General features: G+C 46.0%; 1 protein-coding gene and 1 pseudogene across 16 annotated transcripts in view; both read right to left on the bottom strand.

Annotated features, from left to right (window-relative positions):
- CACNA1A (calcium voltage-gated channel subunit alpha1 A) overlaps positions 1–19,955 on the bottom strand; it is a 316,764-nt gene that overhangs the window by 248,268 nt on the left and 48,541 nt on the right. The window lies entirely within an intron of this gene.
- LOC118710407 lies at positions 11,519–12,763 on the bottom strand (annotated as a pseudogene).

Below are 19,955 nucleotides of genomic sequence, written 5' to 3'. Positions count from 1 at the left end.
CCACGCATTGTTAGCTTCGTTCGCAGCGCTCTTCAGAGCTACTTGCTGATCTTTATGTGAGCATCTCCTCCTGAGAAGGCTGTTCATTTGCCCACCCCACCCAAGCCAGACCCAGTCACCCTCCGCTCTCCTCTGCTCTCAGCACACCCAGTTCCCAGTCCTCCGGGCTCCTGTTGCTTCCAGCCAATGGGAGCCTCCAGCAGGAGGAACTCGGAGGCGGAAGGAGAAAGAAAACCAGGTACTCATTCCCCAAATGCCCCTCTACTTTGGAGCCTTGTCTCTGGCCCGTGGCTGGGTCCCTCCACAACGACATCTCTCCTAGCCAGGCAGCTCCTCCTCCATAGGTCCAGCAATGCCATTTCCTCAGCTCGAGGCTGATAAGGGCCGGAACCGGTTTGGCTCAGTGGATAGGGCATCGGTCTGCGGACTGAAAGGTCCCAGGTTCGATTCCAGTCAAGGGCATGTACCTTGGTTGCGGGCACATCCCCAGTGGATGGTGTGCTGATCAATGTTTCTCTCTCATCAATGTTTTTAGCTTTCTATCCCTCTCCCTTCCTCTCTGTAAAAAATCAATAAAATATATATATATTTTTAAAAGGGTGATAAGGGCTCTCCACTACTGCTGGCTCCTGGGTCCCCATCCCTTGTGTGTTCCCTTAACTCAGTGGTCGGCAAAACTGTGGCTCTCGAACCAAAGGCGGCTCTTTGGCCCCTTGAGTGTGGCTCTTCCACAAAATACCATGGCCTGGATGAGTCTATTTTGAAGAAGTGGTGTTAGAAGAAGTTTAAGTTTTAAAAAAAATTCGACTCTCAAAAGAAATGTCAATCGTTCTACTGTTGATATTTGGCTCTGTTGACTAATGAGTTTGCCGACCACCACCTTAACTCTACACCTCTCAAGGAAGTTCCTCTGGAAAGCCTCTTCCCTGGAACTACGGGGGTTGGGGGGGGGGGGAGGCAGGGGTGAATTCTGTTTCCTGTTTGGACCCTGAGAGACACCACACCGACAAGGTGGCAAATCCCATGAAAGCACGAAACTCGCAGCTGCTTTACTCACCAGTGCCCTGGAGCCAGCACATGGCCTGGCATGGAGAAGCTGCTTCATAGGTATTTATGGGAAACTAGCCTCTCTTACCAGCAAAGAAATCAGAATCTCTCTATATAAAAGGCTAATATGCAAAGTATCCCCTCAGGAGTTCGACCAGGAGACGGGGAGTTTGATTGCTTGCTATGATGTGCACTGACCACCAGAGGGAGGTGCAGAATGAAGGCAGGCCCCGTCTGGCAGCGGGAAGACCCCAATCAGCCCTGAATGCCAGCCAGGCCTTGGGACCTTACCCGTGCATGAATTTCGTGCACTGGGCCTTTACTTAAAATAATAAGGTGATCCCTTTTTTATTATTAAATTAACAAAAATATTTATAGATTTTAATCCTCACCCAAGGATATGTTTTTGATTGATATGAGAGAGAAAAACATCAATCTATTGCCTCCCAAATGTGCCCTGACCAAGGATCGAACTCAGAACCTTTTTGGTGTATGAATGATATTCCAACCAAATTAGCCACCTAGCCAGGGCTAACAAAAAATATTTCTTAATCCTGGCTAGTTTGGCTCAGTGTGTAGAGCATCAGCCTGTGGACAAAAGGGTCGCAGGGCACATGCCCAGGGTGTAGGCTCCATCCCCAGGAGAGGGCATGCAGGAGGTTTCCAATTGATGTTTCTCTCTCATCAATGTTTCTATCTCTCCCTCTCTCTTTCACTCTCTCTAAAAAAAATTTAAAAAATGTTTTAAAAATAAATTTTAAAAGATTTAAAAATAAAAATGGATACGGAAGTGGATTGATACAACTTCATCATACCTTCTGACCTCAAATGTTTATCAAAACAGCTGTATATGTATTAATTTTTCCTTATAATAAGTAAATATGTTAATTAATAAGATGTATTGATAAATTACCAAAAAATAAAAAAGGAAAAGGGAGTAAAAAGAAAAGAAGAATAGGGATAGGAAAAGTTGGTGGTGGTGGAATAGTTGCAACTTAACCTAGGTGGGTGAGGTTAGGAAGGTGACTGAATAGAGAGCTGAAAGAGGTGCGGGAAAGAGCCAATCAGCTGGCAGGAAGAGGTCACAAGAATAAGAGAAGTTTAAGAAAGCAATGTCCATATTAACAGCTGTGCATCAATTCATTAATCAATATTTTTAAGCACCTGCTCTGTCTATGCTAGGGATGCATTAGGAGCCAAACTGGGTAATAAAAAAGGCATATGATGCAATCAAAATATATAGCAGAAGGTGTGGGAGAGACAGAGACAAAAGATGCAGAGAAAGGGAAAGAGAAACAGAGAAAGAGAGAGACAGAGAGAAAGGAGGAGGAGGAGAGAGAAGGGGGGAGGTAGAATCAGAGACAGAGGGAGATGTCAATAAGGCGAATTATATTTGGGTTTTCTGAATGCTCTTTTCCACAGCTGAATAGTAACAGTAATAGCCTAGTAATTAGTACACAACTGCTCAGTCTCCCTCTCACTTGCCTGGGGGCCGGCAAGGAAAAGAATCAATTGTGCTGGAGAAGGACCAAGGACTTAAAGAGACATTATTTGAAAGAAAAATCAGCCTAGGAGTCACTCGCTGGAGAAAAAGAGTCCAAAGTCTCTACTCTAACAAAGCAGAGACTATGGGGTCAGGACAGAAAGTGGGTATTTTTTAAATTATTATTATTATTTATTTTTTTAAATATATTTTATTGATTTTACACAGTGAGGAATTGAGAGGGATAGAGAGTTAGAAACATCGATGAGAGAGAAACATCGACCAGTTGCCTCTTGCACATCCCCCACTGGGGATGTGCCAGCAACCAAGGTACATGCCCTTGACTGGAATCGAACCCGGGACCTTTCAGTCCACAGACCGACGCTCTATCCACTGAGCCAAACCGGTTTTGGCTATATATTTTTTTAAAAATATATTATTTCTAAAGTGGGTTCTGATGTTAAAAGGGACCTTGATAAAGTGAAATAGGAAGGCTTTGACTTTAAATAAAGTGCTATCCATCGTCCTGGGTGACGTTCCTGACCCTTTGTGTGTGAGTTTTTCCCCAATTACAGTAAATCATGGAGATGGAGTTTGATTATCCAACCACCCTCTCTTTCTGGCCTCCTCTGTAGCAGAGACAATGCTACATGCCTGCCAGATCCCATTTTCTTTTCCTCCTAGACACACACTTCCTTGCCGTTGGTGGGGGTTCTAGAACTGCATTCTCGTCAATGACATTTAGGCAAAAGGGATGTGAGCCACTTATAAGTCTGACCCATAAGAGACCAACCAAAGAACTTGTATGTATAACCCATGGTCACTGACAGGAGGGTGGTGAAGGCCTGGGGTGGAGGGTGGGGGCAGGCTAGAAGAGGCCAATGGGGAGGAAAAGGGGATGTATGTAATACTTTCAACAATAAAGATTTTTTAAAATAAGAAATATCATATATTAAAATATTTTAAAAAAGAAATGTCCAGTCTTCCGTGTTCTCCCTTTTTTCTTCCTTCCTTCCTTCCTTCTTTCCTTCCTTCCTTCCTTCCTTCCTTCCTTCCTTCCTTCCTTCCTTCCTTCCTTCCTTCCTTCTTTCCTTCCTTCCTTCAAAATATATTTTATTGATTTTTTACAGAGAGGAAGGGAGAGGGATAGAGAGTTAGAAACATCGATGAGAGAGAAACATTGATCAGCTGCCTCTTGCACACCCCCTAATGGGGATGTGCCCGTAACTAAGGTACATGCCCTTGACCGGAATTGAACCTGGGACTCTTCAGTCTGCAGGCCGATGCTCTATCCACTGAGCCAAACCGGCGATGGCTCTCTCTTTCTTTTATCGGCCATCCAAGTTCAGAAGAACCACTGAGGAACTCAGAAGGCCTACCTAGGAGAAGACAAAGGCACCAGATGGAAGGAGCCTGGATACCTGAGTCACTGCCTGGAGTAAAACCTCCCAGGAGGACCATCCACCTTGGACAGTTGAATGAGCAAGAAACGTTCATTATGTTCGGCCACTGAGAGTTCAGAGGTTATCCTGTTACAGCAGCTAGCATTCCTAATCCTGTTTAATACATCCTTTCCATATGTGGGTTGCCAAGAACTTTTGAGGAGAGTTGACATTCTCTCCAATTCTTCTTCTAAATGTTTTATTTTCCTGCCCCTGAGAAAAAGCCCATCTTCCTTTGAGACTCGGACCATCCATGCAGAATCTCCACCATCCTCTGTCACTGCCCTCTCCAAGCTGTTTCTCACCTCCATGTCTTTGCCCTGGCTCTAGCCTCTACCTACCTAAAGAAATATGGTAGATAATGCATGTGTTTCCGTCTGCTGTTGTGGGATAGATCAAAAGCCTGTTGCAAGCATCATACCCATGACTTTGGACTTGCCGGTACTGCTCTCTAACTACTAGGAAAACTGAGCATGTTTGCTTTTAAGACAATCCAGTTGCTAAAGCAGAGAATTGAAATTTATTTTTCACTCCTCATCCCACTATTCAGACAGTCACCAAGATGTATTGATTCTACATCAAAATCCCTCCCAAACCCATCCATTTATCTCCATTACCGTTGCCTTCATATTCCAGGCCACCCTCATCTCTTAGAATAAATCCCAATTCTATTAGCGTGGCCTGAGATCCCCCATGATCTGGCCTCTGCCCCAGCCTCAGCCTCTTCTCTCTCAGGCTCTACGTTCTAGCTGACCCAAACTCCTTTAATTCTTTCAATGCACCATCTTTCACCCCATCTTCAGGCCTTTGCAATACTGTCCCCGTAGCCAGATGCACTCTTCCTTCCTCTCTGCCTTCCCTGGTTAGCTTCTACTGACTCTCCATGGTTCAACTTAAATGCTCACTAACTCAAGAAGTCTTCTTTGACCCAGTCGGTGTAGCTCAGTGGTTGAGTTTCAACCTATGAGCCAGGAGGTTGCAGTTTGATTCCCAGTCAGGGCACATGCCTGGGTTGTGGGCTTAACCTCCAGTGAGGGATGTGCAGGTGGCAGCTGATCAATGATTTTCTCTCATCATTGATGTTTCTCTCTCTCCCTCTCCCTTCCTTTCTGAAATCAATAAAAATATATATATTTTTTAAAAGCAGCCTTCTTTGACCTTATTAAACTACATCTGACCCTGCAATGATTAACCTTATCTTCATTCAGAGCACTCCAATTATCTGTTACACTAGGATGCTGACCAACAGGGACAATATCCATATTGTTCACTACTGTGTCTCTATTGTGATTGCAGGGACTAGTAATGGGGCATGATGTATAGTGGGTACTTGATAAAATTTCATTGGATAAATGAATGGATGGAGGGATAGATGGGTGGGTGGATGGATAGATGGTTAGAAGGAAGAATTTCTCCCTCAAGATAATGAGTGTGGCCCTAACTGGTTTGGCTCAGTGGATAGTGTCGGCCTGCGGACTGAAAGGTCCCGGGTTCGATTCCGGTCAAGGGCATGTACCTTGGTTGTGGGCAAATTTCCAGTGGGAGGTGTACAGAAGGCGGCTGATGGATGTTTCTCTCCCATTGATGTTTCTAACTCTCTATCCCTCTCCCTTACTCTCTGTAAAAAACAAAAACAAAACAAAACAAAAAAACAATAAAATATATATTTTTAAAAGATAATTAGTGTGAATCAATGATTCTAAAGGAAACTGGACATTTTGACAACCCTAAACCCAGACATTCCATGAAAACAAATTCTTGCTCATTTTTGCTCAATGAGTTTGTATTCTCTTTGGTGGGGGGAGTGTGCTGGGGGGAGGGGGTGGCGGGTGAAGGGTGGAGGGCGGGGGAGGAAGCAGATGATGACAAGGGAGCAATGACAATATAAAACACACAAGTAAATGAGATAGTGTGTTAAAATGATATACAACTCATGCCCTGAGGAGGTGACATTTGAACCCCAGACCTCAAGCACTTAAGATTAAAATTAAACAGGTGAGACTGCCAAGTCCATGCTAAAAACCAAACCAAAGGATAATCAGAATGTTTTGATGGTGGTGGTGGCTGGGCTTTAAAAATAGACCAGTCACCCTATTATGTGTGTCCTGCCTTCTGCTTTAGTAATCACTTTCCGCAGGTGCCTGAGGAAATACAAATGGCCCTTAAACAGATGACAGGGGGCCCATTTTCCATCTGAATAAGAGAGAAGCAATTAAAAATGCACTGAGATGCCATTTTCCGCCTATCGCAGGGGCAAAAACCCTAAAGCATGATAATGTGTTTTGCTGGTGGGGCTGAGGGGCCCCGGGCAGTCTCGCCCCATTGCTGGTAGGAATGGAAATTGGTGCAAGCCTCGGGGAGGATTATTTAGCAGTGTTGATCAAAATTACCCATGCTCTTATTCCTTGACCCAGCAACACAACTTTTCTGTTTCCCGTTGTCTGCATTATGTTTGGCATGTTTTTTAAAAATGTCCAAGGTTACTCGCATGTGGCATCTACACTAATAAAAGAGGAAGATGCAAATTGACTGTGCCTTCATGATACCCACCAGCCAATCAGGAATGAGTATGAAGATTAACCCAACAAAGTTGGTGGGATAATTTGCATATGCAAGTGTTGAGCAGCCAGGGGTGGGGCGGGACGCAGGCATTCCGCATGCCCCAGCAGCTCCAGGCCTCTGGGCAGCATGGGAAGGCGGAAAGGCAGCTCAGGGCCGGAACAAAGGTGGAAAGGTGGCTCCAGCCAGATTGAAGGTGGTGCTGCCAGCCAGGGGAAGGAATGCCCATTCTTGCACGAATCTTCATGCATCGGGCCTCTCATTGTATATAATGGCAGAATTTTGGAAACAAGCCATGTATCCACCAGGAGGAGCTAATTTAATAAAATCTGGACCACCACATCTACACTAATAAAAGAGAAAGATGCAAATTGACCATACCTTTGCAACGACCACCAGCCAATCATGAGTGAGTTTGCAAATGAACCCAACAAAAAACCAGAGGGTATATTTGCATACACAGGTACCGAGTGGCCCAGAGCAGGATGCAGGCGTTCCACACTGCCCCAGCCAGCCGGGGCCTCTGGGCAGTATGGGAAGGTGGAAAGCCAGCTGTGGCCCGAGCCAAGGTGGTGCCGGCAGCCAGGGGAAGGAGGCCCACTCTTGCAAAAATCTTCCTGTATCAGGCCTCTAGTCAAAAAATAATACTCAGCCGAAACCGGTTTGGCTCAGTGGATAGAGCGTCGGCCTGTGGACTGAAAGGTCCCAAGTTCAATTCCAGTCAAGGGCATGTACATTGGTTGCTGGCACATCCCCAGTAGGGGGTGTGCAAGAGGCGGCTGATCGATGACTCTCTCTCATCGATGTTTCTAGCTCTCTATCCTTCTCCCTTCCTCTCTGTAAGAAATCAATAAAAATATTTTTAAATAATAATAATAATAATAATAATAATACTCATAGCTTAGATAAGAAGTGACCGGAATCCAGCCACTCGGTGCCTGAAACTATTACTTTGTACCTGGAACTATTCTAATTATGTTACATGTATTGACTCATAATAGCCCAATCAGGCATATCCTCACAACCATATCATCTTGTAGGTGAAGGAACTGAGGCCCAGAGAGGAGCAGTACCTTGCCCACAATCACACAGCTGGGTAAAGGCAAGCCAGGTCAGGCAGGAGGGATGGTGACTTCAGGCTGAGGGCAGGAACAACTAGGTGGCTATAAAGTGAAGAGGTCCAAGGGAGCTGTCTGGAGTACAGGAAAGACAAGTAGCAGCGGGCAGAGGAACGGGAGGTGGTAAAGTCGCCTTCTGGCCACATTCGGGCCCCCAAGGAGATACCCATGGTTGGGATGGAAGAGGGAGCCTCAGCTGCTCCCACAGGTCGGTGGCAGAGTTCAAACTGTATGAACTGCAAGACACAGAAGTTTCACCGACCCCTCTGCTAGATGTAGGCGGCAACCCACAGGAAACGCAGAGAAGAGAGGAGCACGCTAAAGCAACACCCCTTGTACTCGCTTCGGCAGCACATTTACTAAAGCAACACCCCTCCGGGGATGCAACCAGAAGATCCAAAGTGTGGACAGATCTGCCATAAATGGGTGGCTGGTGTGGCTCAGTGGTTAGAGCACTGCCCCAAGCACCAAAGGATCATGGGTTCACTTCCCATTCAAGGGCACGTCCCTGGGTTAGGTTTGATCCCTGGCCTCTGTTGGGCCCCTGAGGAGGCAACCAATCTCTCTCTCTCTCTCTCTCTCTCTCTCTCCCTCCCTCCTTTCTACCCTCTCTAAAAAATAAAAAAAATCAATGGAAAAAATTAAAAATAAATTAAAAAATAAGTGACAGGAGAACAAAAACAAGGAGGCAGAAATGTTACAGATTCCAAGAGACTTACAAGACATTATCAGCCAACCAGGGAAATGGGGATAATGACTACATTATGTGACAATATCGAGAAACTCTAGTCATTTTTGTAATATATGAAAGTGGCATTGTGATTATAGTTTGTCATGAACTCTATCTCTCGGAGAGATATGCTGTAATTTTAACAGGTACAATGATATGATGCCTAGAATTTGCTTTAAAGCAATCCAGCGAAGTGCAGACAGTGGGTAGGGGTATAAAGAAATCAGACTTGCCACCTATTGATAATTATTGAAGTTAGGAAATTGGTACACATTTAAAGGTTGCTTTATGATTCCTTCCAATTTTGTGTAAGCTTGAACATTTTCATGCTAGAAAGTTTTTTTGAAAATTAAAAAAATTGAACCTACATTCTTCTGCACATGTTCCCCAGGTCAGACTGTGTCCAGCCGGGGACCTGAAGGCTCTCCACCAGCCACCCCACCCCCACTGCATACCAATCAGGGCGCCTGGGCTTGGGCACACCTCTGCCAGGGATCAAACCTGCCACCCAGGAACATGCCCTGGAATGAGAATTGAACCCATGATCCTATGATGGAATGATGGAATGAGGGGAGTATCTGACCACTGAGGCTGATAAGTACCCCCAACTCAATCTAGTTCTTTTTAAAATATATATATTTTTTATTGATTTTTTACAGAGAGGAAGGGAGAGGGATAGAGAGTTAGAAACATCGATGGGAGAGAAACAGCAATCAGCTGCCTCCTGCACACCCCCCACTGGGGATGCACCCACAACCAAGGTACTTGCCCTTGACCGGAATCGAACCTGGGACCCTTCAGTCCTCAGGCCCAAGCTCCATCCACCTAGCCAAACTGGTTATGGCTAATTCTTTATATATATATATATATATATATATATATATATATATATATATATTATATATTATATATTATTGATATATATATATATATATATTATTGATTTCAGAAAAGCAGAGAGAGAAACATCAATGATGAGAGAGAATCATCGATCAGCTGCCTCCTGCATGCCTTCTCCCCCTCCCCCCACTGGGGACAGAGCCCACAACCCAAGCATGTGCCCCTGACCAGAATCGAACCCGGGACCCCTCAATCCGCAGGCTGGTGCTCTATCCACTGAGCCAAACTGGCTAGGGCTCAATGTATTAATTGATTTGTCGTTGTTGTTGTTAATCCTCACCCAAGGACATTTTTCATTGATTTTTAGGGAGAGTAGACGAGAGAGGGAAAGACAGAGAGAAACATCAGTGTGAGAGAAACATAGCTGTCTCCTGCAAGAGCCCTGACTAGGGCCTAGGCTGGGGAGGAGCCTGCAACCAAGGTATGTGCCCTTGACCGGAATCGAACCTGGGACCCTTTGGTCCACAGGCCGACGCTCTATCCACTGAGCCAAACATGCTGGGGCCAGTCTAGTTCGAAAGCAGCTCCATGTGACATTATAGAATCTGCCTCAAGTCTGCTGTGGAATCAGCAGTGACCACAAAGGAACCCAACTGGTCCCACACGTTAATTTAGACAATAAAGCCTACAAGAGAATGTCTTGGGGATTGCTGCAAAGATCCCTTGTCTGTGACCAGAGCCGTGAGTAACTGCCCTTTTCTTTTCATCGTGCTGGATCAATCCCATCCTGTGGCCCACACCACCTCTGCCCTTCCCACGATAGAGCCAACACCTTCCCTTGCTGTTTCGTCGACTTGAGTTGGCTGTGACATGCAGCCCAGCACCCTACCCTGGTCTGGCCGTGCAAATCACTCTTCGCGCAGGCCCTAAGCAGACCAGTTTTGCCAGAAAGGTAGGCCCCGAGCACAATGGTTCATTTGAAATCCTCAAATTTCAAATTCCAATTTAGACCTGGCGGGAATCCCAGTCCAGATGATACGAGTTTTCACAAACATTATTAATAGGTCTAAACAGGTTCAAAAATGCTCTTCGCCACCACGATTCAATTCATCAACCAGACACTGGTCAAATACCCACCTAACCTGTTAACCTTCTCTATGGCCCCTCATGTTAGGCCTCTCTCACCGCTTGCCCGGACCACTGCAGGGTCCTCCCTGTGAATTTCCCTGCCTTCTTGCATCATTTTCCTGCAACCATCCCTCACTCTTCCCCCGGAAGGCTCTAACTCACACATATGGTTGAGGCTCAAAATTCTTCAATGACTCTCTCACTCTTCTGTTAAACAGTAATAAAATACCCGTAAAATGTACTATGTTAACCACTGTAAGAGTACTGTTCAGTGGCACCAAAGACATTCACATTGTTGTGCAACCATCACCACCTCCATCTCCAGAATTTTTCATCTTCCCCAACAAAAATCCTGTACCCATTGTCCCAGCCGGCTTGGCTCAGTGGATAAAACATCAGCCTGCGGACTGGAGGGTCCCAGGTTTGATTCTGGCCAAGGGCACATGCCTGGGTTGCAGGCTCGGTCCCCAGAAGGGGGTGTGAGGGAGGCAGCCGATCAATGATTCTCTCTCATCATTGATGTTTCTATCTCTCTCCTCCCTTCTTCTCTAAAATCAATAAAGAAGTACTTTAAAAAAAAAAATTCTATACATTAAACACTGACTCCTCATTCTCCATTTCCCCTCGCCCAGGACAGCCACCATTCTACTTTCTGTCTCTATTGAGTTGACTCCTCTAGGGACGTCATATAAGTGTCCTTCTGTGACTGGTTTATTCCACTCAGCAGAATGTCCTGAAGGTTCACCTGTGTTGTGGCAGGTGTCCGAATGTCCTTCCTTATCGAGACTGAATAATAATCCATCATGTGTATACATCACTTTGTGCTTATCCTCCTGCCCACAGAGCAGCTTAGGCTGCTTCCACCTTGGGCTATTGTGGATAACGCGGCTATGAACGTGGCTGCACAAATGTCTCTTTGAGCCCCTGCTTGCTATTCCTCTGGGTATATACCCAGAGTGGAAACTCTTTCAACGACTCTCTTTTGCTTCTAGGTTAAGCTGATTTGCTCTAGGTCTCCTACCTGGCTGCTGCCACTCCAGACGGCTGCCAGAGTCTGCCCTCTGCCCACAGGGTAAAGTTGAAAGCGTGGACTTGATTTCTGCCTACCAGATCCCTCTCTTGTTGCGTCTTACTTGAGCATAAACTCTGGTCCAGCCATGCTGGTGGCCCCCTAGAATCCTGGGGCAGGAGGGAGGATGAGGGTGGTAAGAGAGGCTTTGAAAAATACCAATTCCTAAAAGAGTCTATTTTGGTTGGTCTGGCGGGGAGGGGGGTCTGCATTGGCATTTTATTTTATTTTTATATTTTATTGATTTTTTACAGAGAGGAAGGGAGAGAGATAGAGAGCTAGAAACGTCGATGAGAGAGAAACATCGACCAGCTGCCTCTTGTACACCCCCTACCGGGGATGTGCCCGCAACCAATGTACATGCTCTTGACCGGAATCGAACCTGGGACCTTTCAGTCCGCAGACCTATGCTCTACTACTGAGCCAAACCGGTTTCGACTGCCTTGGCATTTGATTAAGTTCCCCAGAGCACTGGGCGGGCAGAAGGCTTGGAGAAGCATGGGTATTCATGCTCAGTTACTGCAATTCCTCTAATACCTAAGAGTTTCAAACCTGTGGGCCTTTGGGCAGCAAGCTCCCTCCATCATGGAAACCCTTTCTCCCCCTGAGTGTTGGACACACACCAACCTACATCAAGAATCGTACAATTTCTAAAAAAAAAAAAAATCATACAATTTCTAAATTTTTATCTTAACATGTCTCAATAGAATCAACCAGATCCTTCTGGCTGGAGTCCGTTGGTATCCTGATCTTATCAGGGCTGCCTCCCACCTCAAGCCCTTTGAGAGAGGGATTGTATATTATCTTTGCTATGAGTGCCTTACCCCTGCCCCCAACCCCCACCACCCAGGTCTAGACCAGTTGCAAACAGGAACCCCTCCGTAGAGAGGCACCTCATTAAGCATACCTAAGACACTCTTTTTTTTTTTTAAGTACAATTTCCATTTATTTTTCCCCCAAAGAACTTTTCTTCACTCTTTAAAGATTTAGCTCCTTCCATGGGCTTTGGTGGAAGTCATGGGGCAGCACCCGCAGGCCAACATCGGAGTGGGGGTGTTCGGTCCCCCCGGGCTTCACGAGATCGATTCCTGACTCCCTTGCTGTGAAGGCCCAGCTCACACAGTCGTGCAGCTTCACATACAGCTTGGGAAGCACATAGTCATCAAAGACACTCACTTCAGAGATGTCCCTGATGGCCGCGGCCTCTACTATGTCTCGAATGACAGACTTCTTAATGGCCTTGTCCTTGGGCACCAACCGGGCGCAGCTGGTGCAACGAACTGGCTGTACATGACCTTGGCCTTTCTTGGCAAGACTGTTAGTCCTTCTTTTCTTGGTCATCTTGGAAACGAGGACTAGAGAGAGCCTAAGACACTTTTCTCTCCCTTGAGATTTCAAGGGTTCTAGGGCATCTGTTCTGGCACCTGAGGACAAAGCTCCGATGTTTTGTTTTATAACCTCGGCCGATGACTTCATTTCAGCTCATGAATGCAGCTATTCCTGAAACCTGACCTTACTTCAGCCCCTGGGTACAGCCATTCCTGAAAACTACTTTTATTATTATTATTTAAATATATTTTTATTGCTTTTTTTACAGAGAGGAAGGGAGAGGAACAGAGAATCAGAAACATCAGTGAGAGAGAAACATCAATCAGCTGCCTCCTGCACACCCCCCACTGGGGATGTGCCCACAACCAATGTACATGCCCTTGACCAGAATCGAACCTGGGACCCTTCAGTCCGCAAGCCGACGCTCTATTCACTGAGCCAAACCGGTTAGGGCTGAAAACTACTTTTAAAATGCTCAAGTCAATAAATTCCACCACAACCCTTTTCAAAAACGAAGTCATCTGTCCCTGTGTTTCTTTCTCTTACGACGAAAAGAATGCTGGTGAATACTCCCAGGCCATTTCATCCTGGAGGCTCTACCCCAGACCAACACGTTTACCAGCCTGATAAACGGGCTCCTCATTGATGACTCAATGCTTCCTCCACTGGAAAGGATTCCCTGATTCCACAGGGCAAACCTAGGCGTTCCCAGAGCACTCAGGACAAATGTTTCTCCCTGCAGCACTCTGACACGGTGGGGATGGCTGATCAGCACGTCAGCTGCTCTGATGAGTGAGCACTTCGACCTTTTCATATTTGCGCTCCCAGCACTGACCCCAGCAGCCCCCAGGAAATAGCTGTTGTGTTGAATAAATGAGTAAGTGAATGATTAAATAGTATACTGTCGCCTGCCTCTGACAATGGGTTTATTTTTAAAAAGGATAAGGAAAACAAAAGGCTGTCCCACCGAGAGAAACGGCTGTAGGGCTGGTGCGAGCATTGTCTCCTCTGATGAAATAGCAGGCAAGGTGTGTGGGCAGGAAGCAGAGGGACCTGGGAGACAGGCAGATAAAGGAGTGGGTGGCTCTTGGCAGCAGCAGGCCTCTCTTTCATCTTCTGCCATGGGGCCAGCACCTGCCCTCCGTGCCCACCTGCCAGGCGAAACCTCTCTGGATCCCCAGAAACAATGAGAAATAATTTGTCTGGGGAGAGGGTGGGGGAATGGGATGGGCGAAGGGAGGAAGATGTGTCCGTTTCCTTCCAGCTGGCTCTTCCCATTGCTCCCTGAGCTAGCCAAACGCATTTTCTAATTTAGTTCATTCTTCTCTTCCCAATCGCCGGTAATGGACCCACACAGAACACTGTCAGAATTCAGCCGCTCTTCCTCCCTAGGAAAAAAGGGAGAGGAGAAGGCATGCAAGAAAGAAATTGACAGAGGAAGAAAAGAAGGGGAAAGATAAAGGAGAAATGATCATAGCAATAGCTAACGCACGCAGTTCTCACTTCGCTGGAAGCCTGGCACACAGTTACTAGGCTCATCCTCCTCAAAACGGAATGAGGAAGGTTCTAGTGTGTATCCCCACTGGACGATGAGAAAGGGGAGGAAAAATAAAACAGAAGGCAAAGCAAGGATTTCAAAAAAATATTTTCAGAGGAGGACACTGAGGAGATCCAAGCTCTGGGACACAGATTAACACAAGAAGGTGCTCACTGCCTGGCCAGCATGGCGCAGTGACTGAACATCAACCTATGAACCAGGAGGTCACGGTTCGATTCCTTGTCAAGGCACATGCCTCAGTTGTGGGCTCGATCCCCAATGTGGGGCATGCAGGAGGCAACCGATCAATGATTCTCTCTCATCATTAATGTTTCTATCTTCCTCTCCCTCTCCCTTTCTCACAGAAATTAACAAAAATATTTTGGGGTGTTTTTATTTATTATTTTTTTAAGATTCTCACTAAATATTGTGGAATGATGGTTCATTAGGAAACCTAACCCACATCATAAAGACAATGTCATCATCCCTTTTTAAGTGAGGGGGAAAAAAAAAAAAAAAAAAAAAAAAAAACATGTCTGAAAGCAATAGATATGTAGGAAGCTAATTTCTTACCTTAGTTTATAAGTAGGAAAAATTCTGAAAGACCATCCCCACCATTAATGGAGATTGTCTTGGGAGGAAATGAGGGGTAAATTTAGACATTACAAAATATTGATTTTAAAAAACAAACAAAAAAAAGCAAACAATAAGCTTTCATAGTAAAACATATGCTGAAATTGGGGAGAGAAAGCATATGCAAGATTTTTTGCTTCCCTGAGCACAAGACCTTCACAGCCAGATTTTTTACAATTTTGGACCAAGTGATTGAGGGTGGAGTTGGGCTTTTATTTAAACTTGGCCTTGAAGGAGCTCTGAAATTTTTCCATTGAAAGACTTAGGAGCACCAACTGGATTGGCATTTGGGCCTGGGGTTGTGTCTTGAAGGCACATTTGCACAGCTCCAGTTTTTTTACTTGTATAAGTTATAAAACGCTACAAAACAAATTACCCCGACAACTCAGCAAAGTAAAACAATAAACAGGTATGAGTTTATAGTTCCTGGCCTGGCCTAGTGGGTGCCTCTACCTCAAGCTCCCTCATGGGCCTACTATCAAGATGTCATGCCTTAGCCAGTTTTGCTCAGTGATTAGAGCATTGGCCTGCAGACTGAAGGGTTGTAGGTTCAATTTTGGTTAAGAGCATATACCTTGGTTGCAGGCTCGATCCCCAGCCCTGGGCTGGGGCACGAGCAGGGAGGCAACCAATTAATGTGTCTCTCTCATATCGATGTTTTGGTCTCTCTCTGTCTCTCTCCCTCCCTCCCGACTACTCTCTTTTGAAATCAATGGGGGGGGGGGGAAATATCCTCAGGTGAGAATTAACAACAACAAACAGATGTCATCATTAAGGGGTGCAGTTTCATCCGAAAGCTCAACTGAGGAAGGGCCTGCTTCTGAGCTCACTGACATGGTTGTTGAAAGATTCACTTCCTCTCCACAGGGCAACTCACTACATCATCAGTGCCCACAAATAAGAGTGAATAAACAAAGAACAAGATAGAAGCCACAGTCTTTTCATAACCCAATCAGGAAGTGACATCCCATCACTTTGCCGCAATCTAGTTGTTCGAAGTGAATCTTTAGGTCCAGCATGCACTCAAGGGATGGGAGTTACACAAGAGCATGAAGACCAAGAGGTGGGATCACTAGGACCACCATCTCAGAGATCACCACACTTGGACGGAGAGGTTACAAATTCAGAGCCAGAATGCCTGGGTTTCATTCCCAACTCTGCCAACCCCAGCTGTGTGACTTTAGGCAAGTCACTTAACTCTCTATATACCTCAATGTTCCTCTTCTGGAAAGTGGGCATGATCCTGGTATCTACTTTGCAGGGTTGTGCAGGGATTAAGAGTGGATATATGCAAGGCACTCACACCAGTGTCTGGCACACAGTGAGCACTATGTAAATGCATGCTATTGTTGTCCTAAGTAACACATCAATAAAAATAGCAAGCTTTCCTGAAGATGTTTTAATTCACACTTACAACTAGGAAAACGGCAATTGTCTATGACAAAGAATAAGAACTCAGTAAGGGTTTCTGTTTATTGGAAGTTCAAGAATAGGTAAAACTAATCAATGGTGATAGAATAATGGGGTACAGACTGAGAAGGGGCACCAAGCAGTCTTATAGAGGGTTGGGTTGTTCTTCTAAATATAATCTCTCTCTCTCTCTCTCTCTCTCTCTCTCTCTCTCTCTCTCTCTCTCTCTCTCTATATATATATATATATATATATATATATATATATATATATATATATATATATATATATTTAAAAGGTTAATATGAAAAGGGTCCCCTCGGGAGATTGACCAGGAGACCGGGAGTTCGATTGCTCACTATGATGTGCGCTGACCACCAGGGGGTGGCACGGAGCGAAGGAAGGCCCTGGCCAGCAGCTGGAAGGCCCCAATTGGCCCCAATCACTGGCCAGGCCTAGGGACCCCACCCATCCATGAATTTCATGCACTGGGCCTCTAGTGTTCATATAATTCTATATGAATTCATCAAGCTATGAACTTAAAGTATATCTCACCCAATTTGCATCTTACACATGAATTAAAAAAAAAACTTTTAAAATGCAAAAAAAAAAATTGTAAGAGAGCTGCTGCTGTTAATAATTAAGAGGGCTGCTGCTGAAAATTGTAAGGGGCAGGAGACCCAGGTTGAGCCATGGCCCCAGGCTGCTGGTTCCCCTTAGGAGGAAGGAGTTAGTCCATCTTTGCCAGCTCTTTTTGCCATGACAACAGGAGGGCAGAGCACTTAGAGACACTGCCCTCAGCACTTTTTAATCTGAGAGCTTTGGAAAAAGGCTCTGAGCCGGGGTGGGGGAGAGTGGAGAGGAGAGCATGGGAGAACTGGCTGGAAAGATGCTTGGCTGGTGGAAAAAAAAAATGCTTCCAAGGCAAAAAAGGATTAAGAACCAGCTCTTCTGGGCTCTGGGTGCATTCATTGCCTCACGGGCTGGAGACATTCCCACCCATCCCTGCCTGCTTTGGAGAAAAGAGGAGGCACGATGCTTAAGGTTCACCAAAAACCCTCTTCTCCCCTCTTCCCAAGAAAAAACAAAAATAGATCTCACTTTTAAAATGTTTTAAAACCTTCTAAAGAATATATGGCCAGAATGTGTTCCCAAGAAAGTTTGGTACAAATAGTAGGTCAACCTAACTGCAGAAAAACATGCATATAGCCCTGGTTGGTTGACTCAGTGGATAGAGCATTGGCCTGCTTACTGAAGGGTCTCAGGTTTGATTCCTGTCAGGGATGCATGTCTGGGTTTGGGGCTCAATCCCCAGTGTGGGGCATGTAGGAGGCAGCCGATCAATGGTTCTCTCTGATCATTGATGTTTCTATTTCTCTCTCCCTCTCCCTTCCTCTCTAAAATCAATAAAAATAATATTTTTTAAAATGCATGTACTGCCAAAACTGGTTTGGCTCAGTGGATAGAGCATCGGTCTGCGAACTGAAGGGGTCCCAGGTTTGATTCCGGTCAAGGGCATGTACATTGGTTGCAGGCACATCCCTGGTAGAGGGTGTGCAGAAGGCCGCTGGTCGATGTTTCTCTCTCATCGATGTTTCTAGCTCTCTATCCCTCTCCCTTCCTCTCTGTAAAAAATCAATAAAATATATATATATTTTTAAATGCATATACTTGGTTTCCGAGACTGGTCAGCAGCCTTGAGTGGGGGCAGACACCCTAAGGTCCAGGTGATTAGTCAATAGAGTGTCATCTAAACAATAAAAGTCAGATGTCTCTGTGTTTCGCTGTTCAAGGGCTATAGCACCAACATCCCAGGGGTGGGAACTGGCTTTGTTCCTGGGAATGAGCCAGAAAGGAACCTTTAGGTTAACCCAGGAAGAAAGTCATGACTGTGAACATGACGTTATCTGCCAGTGAATAATGCACTTTCTGAATAAGGGTGTCAAGTTTTCATTCTGTTAATCACCTTTGTGGAAAGAGATTACTCATGTCTGCCAACATCCTGGCACGAGGATGGACTACATTTCCCAGATGCTTTGCAATTCAGGGCAGTCATGGACCAGTGAAATGAGAGCCAACGTTTCAGTGCCTATTCTGGATCTTAAGGAAGGTGACATCTCTTCACATTTGGCTATCATCCAAATGAGCCACCAATGACGATACCTAGAGGGTGGTACCTTGGGTTGGGTTCCCAGATGGAGACCCTGAGACAAGAATCCAAGTGTAAGCATTTATTTGTGAAGGGACCCCAGAAAACACACCAGTAGGGTGGGGAAGTGAGACCAAGTAGGGAAGACAGCCGGTTAGCACCCTGGGCACCTGGGATTCAATCCCACTGGAGAGTTTTGGAAGGCAGCACAGAACACACACCTCAGAGCCATCCTACCCAAGGGGGAGGGAGTTGGGGTATTTATCCATGAAGCCTCAGTAGTCATTGATTGGGGCTGTTCCCTGGAGGGGTAAGCTCCCAGCATGTTAGGCCTGCCTTGCGTGCGCACACAGCGAACCCCAGCTGCCAGGAAAGGCTCTCAGGCAGGGGAGATGCAGAGCTGTCCACCAAGAATGAGGCCAGCAGGTCCAGAAACAGTAAGTGCAGGGAGGGAGGGTTGGGGTGGAACATCCATAGTGTCTGCAATAGTGTCTGCAGAGCCACACAACAGAAGGAACCTGGGACCCTGAATGACTGCCTGGAGCAGAGCTCCCCATCCACCTGCACTGTGCACCTTGGACTGTGACAGAGGATAGAAACAAGCTGCTGCCCTCTCTGAGGCATTGAATCAGGGGGTTGGGCCTCTTTGTTACAGCAGCCTGGTCTTCCCCTAATGAATGTCACAGCCTTCTTTCCATAGAGCTTGAGAGTTACAGCTTCAGAGACTACAGCATCCAACACGGAGGGAGGACCTATCTCACTAACCATTCACAAGAACCCTAGGCCAGATGCTATTGGTGAACCCACAATGCTTCCCCCACAAGTTTTGGGGGAAGGTGAAGCCAGAAGGGCTGGGGAGTTATCCTGAGTAGCAATTAATGTCCTCAACCTATGAGAACTGGTGGAAAGCATGCTCTCTGCTGCCCCCAGAGGTCCCTGGTGGAACTGAGTACCAGTTGCCCACAGTAGTAACCTGCTTGACATTCCATTCACTTGCTGACTTCCCTCCGGACATCACTTCCTGTTCTCTGTCCAACACACTATAGCACCACCACCATCACCAACCCATCCCACAATGTTAGGGCATCATAAGGGAAAACTAGCCTTACCATCTTTTCCCCTCCAAACCGTGTTATTCTCCAGACTTTAAATTTTAATTCAACAAACATTTATTTGGCACCCACATCATGCTACACACACACTGGGGCCACAAAGATAGCCAACGGGTAAACCCGCACTCTCAGACAGCTCCTGGTCTGTTCAGGAGGCCAGTGTTTAAAGGAAGAACTCCAAACCAACAGGGAGATAGTGATTCACCCTCTGGGCTGTCAACAATTGTGAAATGTTTTTATTACAGTTGATGAAGAGCCACTATCCGTAGTCTCCCAGAAGGCCCTCCCTCTGCTGTCTGGGTGCTTCCTGGACCTCCCTGTACCCAGCAGTGAAAGGGGTAGCTTGGGCACCTGGAGGAGCCCCACAGC

The sequence above is a fragment of the Pipistrellus kuhlii genome, unplaced genomic scaffold (genome assembly GCF_014108245.1).
Source record: "Pipistrellus kuhlii isolate mPipKuh1 unplaced genomic scaffold, mPipKuh1.p scaffold_m20_p_73, whole genome shotgun sequence".
NCBI lineage: Eukaryota > Metazoa > Chordata > Mammalia > Chiroptera > Vespertilionidae > Pipistrellus > Pipistrellus kuhlii.
Note: the sequence above shows the minus strand (reverse complement) of the source record. Positions and strands in the feature narration are given on the sequence as shown.